The 9678-nt window shown below is 38.4% G+C and overlaps 1 non-coding gene across 1 annotated transcript; it reads right to left on the bottom strand.

The window, feature by feature from the left end:
* Positions 1–2878: 2878 nt before the first annotated feature.
* LOC116084053 lies at positions 2879–2994 on the bottom strand. Its single transcript, XR_004116015.1, has one exon. It is a non-coding gene; the product is annotated as a U5 spliceosomal RNA (small nuclear RNA).
* Between the last annotated feature and the right edge of the window lie 6684 nt (positions 2995–9678).

Raw genomic sequence — 9678 nt, 5'->3', positions numbered from 1 at the left:
CAGAACTCCAAATAGACTGGACCAGAAAAGAAATTCCTCCCGTCACATAATAATCAAAACACCAAATTTACTAAAGAAAGAAAGAATTTTACACAAGACTTCTCACCAGAGACTATGAAAGCTAAAAGATCCTGGGCAGATGTTATACAGACCCTACAAGAACACAAATGCCAGCCCAAGCTACTATAACCAGCAAAACTCTCAATTACCATAGATGGAGAAAACAAGATATTCCATGACACAACAAAATTTGCACAATATCTTTCCACAAATCCAGCCCTACAAAGGAAAATAGATGGAAAACACCAACATAAGGAGCCAAACTACACCCTAGAAGAAGCAAGAAAGTAATCTTTCAAAAAAAAAAAAAAACCCACACAAACCTAATTCCACCTCTTATAACAAAAACAACAGGAAGTAACAATTACTTTTTCTTAATATCTTAATATGAAAATATTACCAATATATCCTAATCGATTGAAATCCAAAAATATGAAGAATTAGAAATTTGTTGCCTGTCATCCAATGGTCTTTCTAATCTGGTAATTGGAGAAATAGGTCCAAGATTGTACAATCCATATACACTTTGTACTTATTTGTACATGATAGTGTCTTGCTGTGTACCACATAATGGTCTTGAAATCATGCTTCTCCTATCTCAGCCTCTCTATTAGTAGTATTGTTTATTTCATGTTTTTATACTATACTATGTTTTTCAGAACAGCTTACATATTCAAAAGTATTTATATAGCCTACAGAAACATAGACAATTAAATTGGGAGGTGGCTTGTAAGAGAACAACAAAGAGTGAGACTGAATGCTTTGCTTGATGTTTGTAACTCTTTTATCAAGTTTGAAGAAGAGGACTTTATAAGTTACTCTTTCTCTGAGACGAATGCTTTTCCAAATTATCACAGCTAATGAACCAGATTCTCACGCTCACCTAATGTCTGTGCCACCCTCCAAACAGAACCATTGTTCATTGAAACAGTTGGTGAATGACTTTATGGATAGACCATCTTAATACACACACCATTTCTTAAATGAATGTAACCTGTTCTCTGTGGCTGAGAATAACATCACTCACTCAAGTCAATTAGCTTTGACCATAGCAGGAAGTCTGTATGCAAAAATCGAGCCTACAATTCATTCTTTGGCACAGCAGAACCGTCAACTCTCAGCTTAGCTACGATGGAAGCAAGAAAGTAATCTTTCAAAATAACCCACACAAACCTAATTCCACCTCTTATAACAAAAACAACAGGAAGTAACAATTACTTTTTCTTAATATCTTAATATGAAAATTAGAAGTCTAGGGCTGGTGAGATGGCTCAGCGGTTAAGAGCACCGACTGTTCTTCCGAAGGTCCTGAGTTCGGATCCCAGCAACTACATGGTGGCTCACAACCACTCGTAATGAGATTTGATGCTTTCTTCTGATGCATCTGAAGACATCTACAATGAATTATACTAGTAGTTTTTATACTAGTATAGTATAAAAACATGAAATAAACAATACTACTAATAGAGAGGCTGAGATAGTAGAAGCATGATTGCAAGACCATTATGTGGGACATAGCAAGACACTATCAAGTACAAACAAGGTCAAAGTGTATATGGATTGTACAATATTCTTTATATTTTTGGATTTCAATCGATTAGGATATGTTGGTAATATTAAGAGGTAAAATCTTTTGGTGATGTGAGTGTCATTGAAGTACAGCCTTATTACAATGAAATCCAATGTCTAAAAATTGTTCTTCTTTTGGGCTTGTACCACAGTAAGAGCCAAGATTTTAAGCTGTACTAAATACAAACAAACAAACAAAAAGACTTTATATATTCATGTTCATTTAAAAAAATACTAGTAGTGATATATTATTTTAAAATATACAGTTAATATGTTTGGAATTATTTAAAATTTATATTGAGAAAAATGTATGTATTTTCAGTATTGCTGTAGACAAGCATCTACATATGACTGTTAAATTGATTGTTGTTTTATATCAAACAACTTTTATAATACTCATTTTTACTGTTATAATATTTTATAAATTTTAAGGAATATGCAAAAAAGGTATTGTAGGTATTGAAGGGGGTCTCTGGAAGGAGTTGGAGTACAAAAGGGAAACAAGAATGTGATTTAATGCTATTTACTTAAAATATGCTTTTAAATGTTAACAAATTCAGATAAATTGAAATCATGTAACTTTTCTGATCATAATGCAATAAAACTTAAATCAATTAAAAAAAAATAAAGAAAGCCGTTATGCAGTCAGAAAGAGAAACTCAATAAAACAACATTAAGTTTTGCTGCCGACAGGCTGACTGCTAGAACATGCCGGCATTTTCTCCTAAAACCTTATGGGCAGCTCTCATAGAAAAAATAAGCAATATAAAAGATTGTACTGGCATTTTCTCCCAGTATCCTACAAGATGTCTAGAAGAAGCATTTGCCATTACACATTGCTTAGATGAGCACTAGGACATAGACTTTAGAAGTACAGTCATAAACTTCATCAAACACTACAAGATGTTCTTAAAAGGCAGGGAGAAGCATCTTGAGGACAATGAACTTAAGGAGAGTTCTTTTTTTTTTTTTTTTTAAAGATTTATTTTATTTTATGTGTATGAGTACACTGCAGCTGTACAGATGGCCCGCTCCATCCCGCTTGCTCCGGCCCCACTCGTTCTAGTGTAATTCACTGTAGATGTCTTCAGATGCACCAGAAGAAGGCATCAAATCTCATTATGGGTGGTTGTGAGCCACTATGTAGTTGCTGGGATCCGAACTCAGGATCTTCGAAAGAACAGTCGGTGCTCTTAACCGCTGAGCCATCTCGCCAGGCCTAGACTTCTAATTTTCAACAGGAAATAGTAGTCCTGCATAGCCAGGACCTCAAAAAATTGAGTTAAGACTCAGAGTTGTTCCTCTACACGGAAATCTTTAGTAAAAGGCGAAACATGTATACGATCTGAAGAGAAACCAGAGTATTAAGGAGAGTTCTTATATGATGCCTAAGAAACCAAAATCATCAGAATGATGGAAATAGCAAAAGAATCCAGGATTAGAAACTGGAATTCAATAAAAAGAAACAATAAAGAAGTCTCCAGCAGCAATGAAGACAGAATTCAAAAGCCCGATAATCCAAAAAGAAAACTTAAAAGAAAAACGTAACAATAGAATTAATCAGCAGAAGACAGCACATAAGGACTTATAAAGTAGATGATGTAGACAAAATAAGCTAAGAATATAAAATAAGAAAAAAATCTGTGGGAAGGAAGCATATAGGAAATGTTAGACACTGTGAAAAGAACACATCTTCAAATTTCAGGAATAGATGAAGGAGAAAAATCCCCAGGCAATGACATATGATCTTCAAGAAGGCCTTAAAAGAAATCTTCCCTAAACTAAAAAAAGACACACCCATAATAATATAAAAAAAACCAAAAAAACAAAAAACACACACACAGAGACATAACACTAATTGGACAAGATCAGAAAATAAAATACGCATGGAATAATGAAATATGCAAGTGAAAAAACACATTTATTAGGATAACAGCTGATTTCTAAATGGATTGTTGAAAGCAAAAGAACCTGGAAAAATGCATTCCAAGTCCTAAAGAGGCTATGACACCCAACCTAAGCTACTGCTTACCACATAACTCTCTGCAGCGGCTGAAGGAGAAAGAAAGACTATCCACAATATAAAGAGCATTCCAAGAATTATATTGTACAAATCAAACCTATGGAGAATACAGAGAGCAACACTGTAGTGTGAAGAGAGGGATGAGCATAGCCAAGAGACTCTAGAAAAGAACTGGAAGCCAAAATTACTGAAACATAAAGGGCCACCGAGAACATAAACAACACTGAAAATGAGGAACATGCTGACAATTAAAACTCACATACCAGACCAACTGATGCCCTCTGTCCTCCATTCAAAAGATACAGTCCAAGAGAATGGATAAAGAAATAAATCCACCTTTATGTTGTAAGAAGGAGATCTAAGTGATGATGTCTTTTAAATATTCCAAAGAGGACAAGTTTTCTAAATGTTCCCTTATGATTGTCTGAATTTTTTGGTATGGGTTGTAATGTCTCCATATTCATTTCTGATCCTGATCATTTGTGTCCTGTTTCTCTTGGTGAGCTGGGTCAAGTATCTCTTAATCTTTTTGCCTTCTTAATGAATCTTCTCTGAATGAACCTTCTGTTCCATAAATGAACAAATCAATCTTGTTGATAATTTGACTCTTTATTTCACCTATATTCAATTTTTTCCCTTCTGGTTCTTTTGTTTGTTCATTCTGTATTATTTTTTAGTTTGAGAGGATTTGGATGATGTTTGTTCTCGTTTATCCAAAATGTCTTCCATGTACCATTCAATCATTTCCCTGCGTTCTTCCTCATAGTTTCATGTAGGCAATTAGAACTATAATCTTCACCCGCAGGATTGGTTGCAACAGTTCTCAAAGGTTTAGTCTTCTTGAGGTTTTATTTTCGTCCTTGTGTATTTTTTACATATAAATAAAAAAAAATTAAAGGGGAAGAAATTAACACTCTAAACGGACTCAAATCAAATGGGCAGACTGAAATTGCAATAAATAGTTTACCGGCTAAAAAAAGTGTCTATGCCCAGATGGATTCACAACAATTCTCTGAGGCATTCAAAGATCTACAACTAATCCTTCTTCAACCATTAAACAAATACATGAACAGAAGGTCCAGCTAGAAACTATTTCTAAGAAGCTACTATCACTCTCATAACAAAATCAGTGACACAACACAAAATACAACAACAAAACAACACTAGTAGCCAATATTCATAAGGGAGTCAGATTCAACCTGCTAAAAAAAATACTTGGAAAAAAACTTACAGAGAAAATACAAACACATGTGAAAAACATTATCAAGCATGACAAATTAGCTTTATCCATTAAATGAAGAGATGGTTCACAATATGCAAGTCAATAAATGCAATAAATGACAGAATATTATGGACAAAAATCACATGGTCACCTCAATAGGAGCAGAAAATTCTTCAATGTACTGCAATATACTTTCATGATAAAAGTGCTAGAAAATGCAGGACTAGAGGGTTGTTCCGTCAAGGGAAGGAATGCCAAAAGAAAGAGAAAGAGAGAGAGAGGTGGGGGGGAAAGGGGAAGAGGGGAGGGAGGGACGGAGGGACAGAGGGACGGAGGGACGGAGGGAAGGAAGAAGGAAGAAGAAAAAAAGTGTCTTTGGACTTGAGTTGCCAAAGCTTTTAAGTTCAGACTCCATGTTAGAGACCCTGACCTATGTTTGAACTTAGGTAAACTAACAGGCTAGTAGTAACATTAGTTTCCAAGTTGCCCCCCAACAAAACCCAAGCCTAGCTCCAGTCTCTAAGCTAATCCCCAACAAGACCAGAGTCTCCAGGTTATACCCCCAACAAACCTGCACCCCCAGGTTTCAAGCCCACCAATGCAGAGGGGAGCAGAAGTTAAGTTTATGATATGACTCCCAGCACCAGCCAATTATGTTAAAGGCCACAGGAGCTTTCCAATTAGATGCTTGCGCACGTATCCCCTGCTTGCTGCTTACTATAAAGCCTTGCCCAGATACACATATGGGGCTCCCTGCCTCCCACCAAAACCGTTCTGTATGACTGTGGTGTGTTGGGAGGGCCCGAGGTAGCTTGAATAGAATGAAGACCGTGATGTGAGTTGCATCAGATTGGTTCCTGTGTGTGTTTTTGGGGATCACTGACATTTCCCTGGCACAACAGACTCACTGACTAAAATATTTTAACTTAAACGCAGAAATTGACAGCAACCTGTGCATCTCAGGTTTATTAATTTCTCATTTTGGTGCCCATCAAAATCAGAACAAATAAGGTTTGTGTATTCATTTCATGATCTCTGACACATACACAACCATCAGGAACTGAATGATATCACCCAACCCAGGACCCTTCAAAGTTTTCCATAAACAACTTGTCAAACATGACAAGGTTCCTGCCTGAGTCTGTTAAAATCCGTGAGTCCTTCATTCATACCATCACTCACAGTAACATTAGGATGAAATGAAAAGAGCCTTGGAGGAAAAGGGCAGGACTGCACAGCATAGGAGGCAGGACTCCTCCCTGAGGAAGAGGAAGGAATCCCACTTTGATGGTTTACTCCACTGCAATTACTAAAATCTACTGGATGGCAGCAATTTCAGATGTGAAGGATAGTGGTATATGTGGTTGTCAGTTTCCACTTGCAGAATACCAAGTTGTTCAGGAAAACTTCAGGTACAATTAGAAGAAAGCCCCGTGAGGCCCTGGCAGGAAATAACAGAAGAATATGCAAAGATAATGAACATTCCCTGCAAATACAGAGGAATAGTCAAGCCAGGCAAAGAGAAGAATCTTTCCGCACATAGTAAATGGAAACAAGTTTCTAATCTCCAACATTAGTCATTAACAAAAGGATGGTAGTGAAAATGTGGATTTAAGATTTCAAATACACTCCATAGAATGTCTTAAAGCACATTTGTAACATCTGTTTAATTAGAAGATGTCAACTGGATGGATTTGTCTGGTCCCTGATGCTCAGAAGTGAAAGGAACATGAAACAAACAAAGAACTATATTTTAAGAATCTTTTTAAAACACAGGGTCTTGGGGGCTGGAGAGATGGCTCAGTGGTTAAGAGCCCCGACTGCTCTTCTAAAGGTCCTGAGTTCAAATCCCAGCAACCACATGGTGGCTCACAACCATCCGTAACAAGATCTGACACCTTCTTCTGGAGTGTCCAAAGACAGCTACAGTGTACTTACGTATAATAAATAAATAAATCTTTAAAAAAAAAACAAACAAAAAAAAAAAAACCAAACCAAACCAAAACAAAACAAAAAAAAACCCACAGGGTCTCACATAGACTAGGCTCACCTTGAGTTGGCTATAAAGGAGAGGGTGACTTTGAATTCCAGGATTCCTGACTCCTCCCCCACAACCCCAATGCAGAGATGACAGAAATTAATTGTAGAATCCACTTAAGTTCACTCTTTAATCATTAGGCTGTTTAATTTTAAATATATAGAAATACATATTTGGTGCCTGTAAGCTATCTGTGACTATGCTACTGTACCCTGTCTACATTGTGAGGAGTGTGTTTGGACGTATAAGGCAGCACATGATCGCCAGTCTATCAACTGTTGCATTTTTCCTACAGATTAGTAACATTATTAGGAAATGTCTAATTATCCCAAATATGTTTGCAAACTCATTGAAAATCCCAGTAGACAGAACAAGGCGGTGTGAAGCCCATGCTTCCTGAGAGTTCACTGGAATACCATAAGCCAGGCTCCGGATCACTAACACTTGGACTGAAGAGCGACAATATAAGCAAGATCACGGGAAATAGTGATGGGAGCTTCGAAGAAGACATCCTGAAAAAACAAAAAACAAAACCTTGCATCTGACTGTGAATGCAAAACTCTTGTAAGGAGTCTGTGTGGGCAGAGACTGATGGCCCATGTGGAAGTTCATTGAGGGGCAGAGCCTGGAATATACAGGTTCAGGGGTAGCTGTCTTACCTTGGGCTGGTTTTCCCTTCAGCGACAGTCCTTGCCTCACTCTGTAGTGGACCACACAACTTGTGACAAGAGATACAAACCTCTCAGAATCCACTGACTTGGCAGAACATGAGCTGCCATCAGTCCAAAAGCTAAAATCTCATCACTTGGCATCTTAGGTGAACAGAACATCTCCCATGTCTCACAGTACATGCCTCTATCAGACTCACACCAATGTATTTTAAACTTTCCTGGGTTAATGACATTCTTTGTTCTGTAAAACTATGAAACTGACTCCATGTTGGAGCATGGAATTTGGATTAAATCTGTGTTCTCAGATCACGGCCACTCAAATGGCTCTGAACTAGACTATGCTCTTAACCCTTTAAGAGGAGAACTGTGCATGGACAGGAACCTATGTAAAAATCCTAAGATCCCAAGTATACCACAGCTTTCCAAAATTATCTTACAGCCTTTTAAACATAGTTGAAAAACTTGGGGAATTCTTCTTAAAACTATTAAGGGTGCATCAGTAAACCTGAATGTCACATTGAGGGACAGAGTAAATTTAAGACAGTTCAGACACTGCTGACTATGTGAACAGACAGAAGAAAATCATGTGATAAGAGAACATAGTACAATGTCCAGAACCTGGCAGATGAGCAGAGTCATTTTCTCCTTCCCGTTAAGACAATCCAGCCCCACCCAGCGATCTTTCTCTCATCACACCAAGTCATCTATCTCTCACATCTGAAAAGAAGTCCAAATTTGGGACAGAACACATACTCTGACAAAAGAACTGTTGAGTTATTGCTTTCTAGAGATTTTTAATGTGATGTGCAAAATCTATAATTATCTGGATTGTGCAAACACAGGTTCACATCAACTACAAGATTATTCTGTGGCTATATAGCCATGTACTGTGAAGTCACAGAGATGTCTATTAGAGATTCCCATTCAAACCGAGGCATCAAATTCATTCCAAAGGAAAAGTAACTAACACTCCACACAACAATCACCCTCACCGGACTCTCTGTCCCTGGACACTACGAACTTTAGGAGGCTGTGTGAGCTCAAACCAGTAGTAGTCTCTAGGACATAAAGTATATGGAACGCTAGAAGCCCCGATGTTCTGTAAGTCCTAAGAATCTGACAACAGCCACGTGAGAAAGGGTCAGCTAGGCAGAGCACATTTCCCCAGTAAACATGAGTGAGCTCCCTTCAGCATCTCAGGCACAGTCTGCCCTTGTCGGTGTGTTGTTTCCAATCTTCTCCTCTTCAAACCCGTACCTAGGGGCAGTGGTCCAGCCTAGGTCAGCACAGTACCGGCAGGTCAGCAGATTCCCCTATCTCACAAGCCCAACTCAGCACTCTCCGTGCCCCACCCGCCACCCTGCACAGTCCCTCAGATCTGCAAAATGGTGCTGTTCCCTGCACCAACCTCCATGTCGGAGATCCAAATGCAGAGCTCAACAGGACAACTGCACAAAATTGAGAAGTTTGAAGAAAGAATACGGAAGTTTGATGTTGACGGCCCTTTCTGATGACGCCACAACGGTGTGGAATACATTTCCCACAAGTCAGTTGGAAGGACTACCAAGAACCCACAAAAGAGGTTTTGTGCACTGCCTGGATTACAGCCCTACTATGAGAAGGTGCACATGGGCTTGTACAGGGAATTTGGGCTTTTTTGAAGACCTTGATCACGCAATGTTTGCCTGTGAGCTGAGCCTTTCATAGTAATCACGTTTATTACGTTTCCATTTTTTGTTTTTTGTTTTGTTTTGTTTTTTTGGTTTTTCGAGACAGGGTTTCTCTGTGCAGCTCAGGCTGTCCTGGACTCACTCTGTAGACCGGGATGGCCTCGAACTCAGAAATCCGCCTGCCTCTGCCTCTCAAGTGCTGGGATTAAAGGCGTGCGCCACCACCGCCCGGCCTACGTTTCCATTTTATCTCTGCTAAAACATTGTTATTTTAAAGCTCAGATCTATTTATAGAATCTTATTAACAAATGGAAAATCCATCCTTTCATGATATGCTTTACTTAAAAATAGGGAAGCAGGAAGTTGATGTAGGAGTGACGGAAGAATGGGAAATCAAAGCTAGTCACTACCAGGGTTTGTTTTTT

Source organism: Mastomys coucha, unplaced genomic scaffold, assembly GCF_008632895.1.
Source record: "Mastomys coucha isolate ucsf_1 unplaced genomic scaffold, UCSF_Mcou_1 pScaffold8, whole genome shotgun sequence".
In the NCBI taxonomy this organism is placed as follows: domain Eukaryota; kingdom Metazoa; phylum Chordata; class Mammalia; order Rodentia; family Muridae; genus Mastomys; species Mastomys coucha.
Note: the sequence above shows the minus strand (reverse complement) of the source record. Positions and strands in the feature narration are given on the sequence as shown.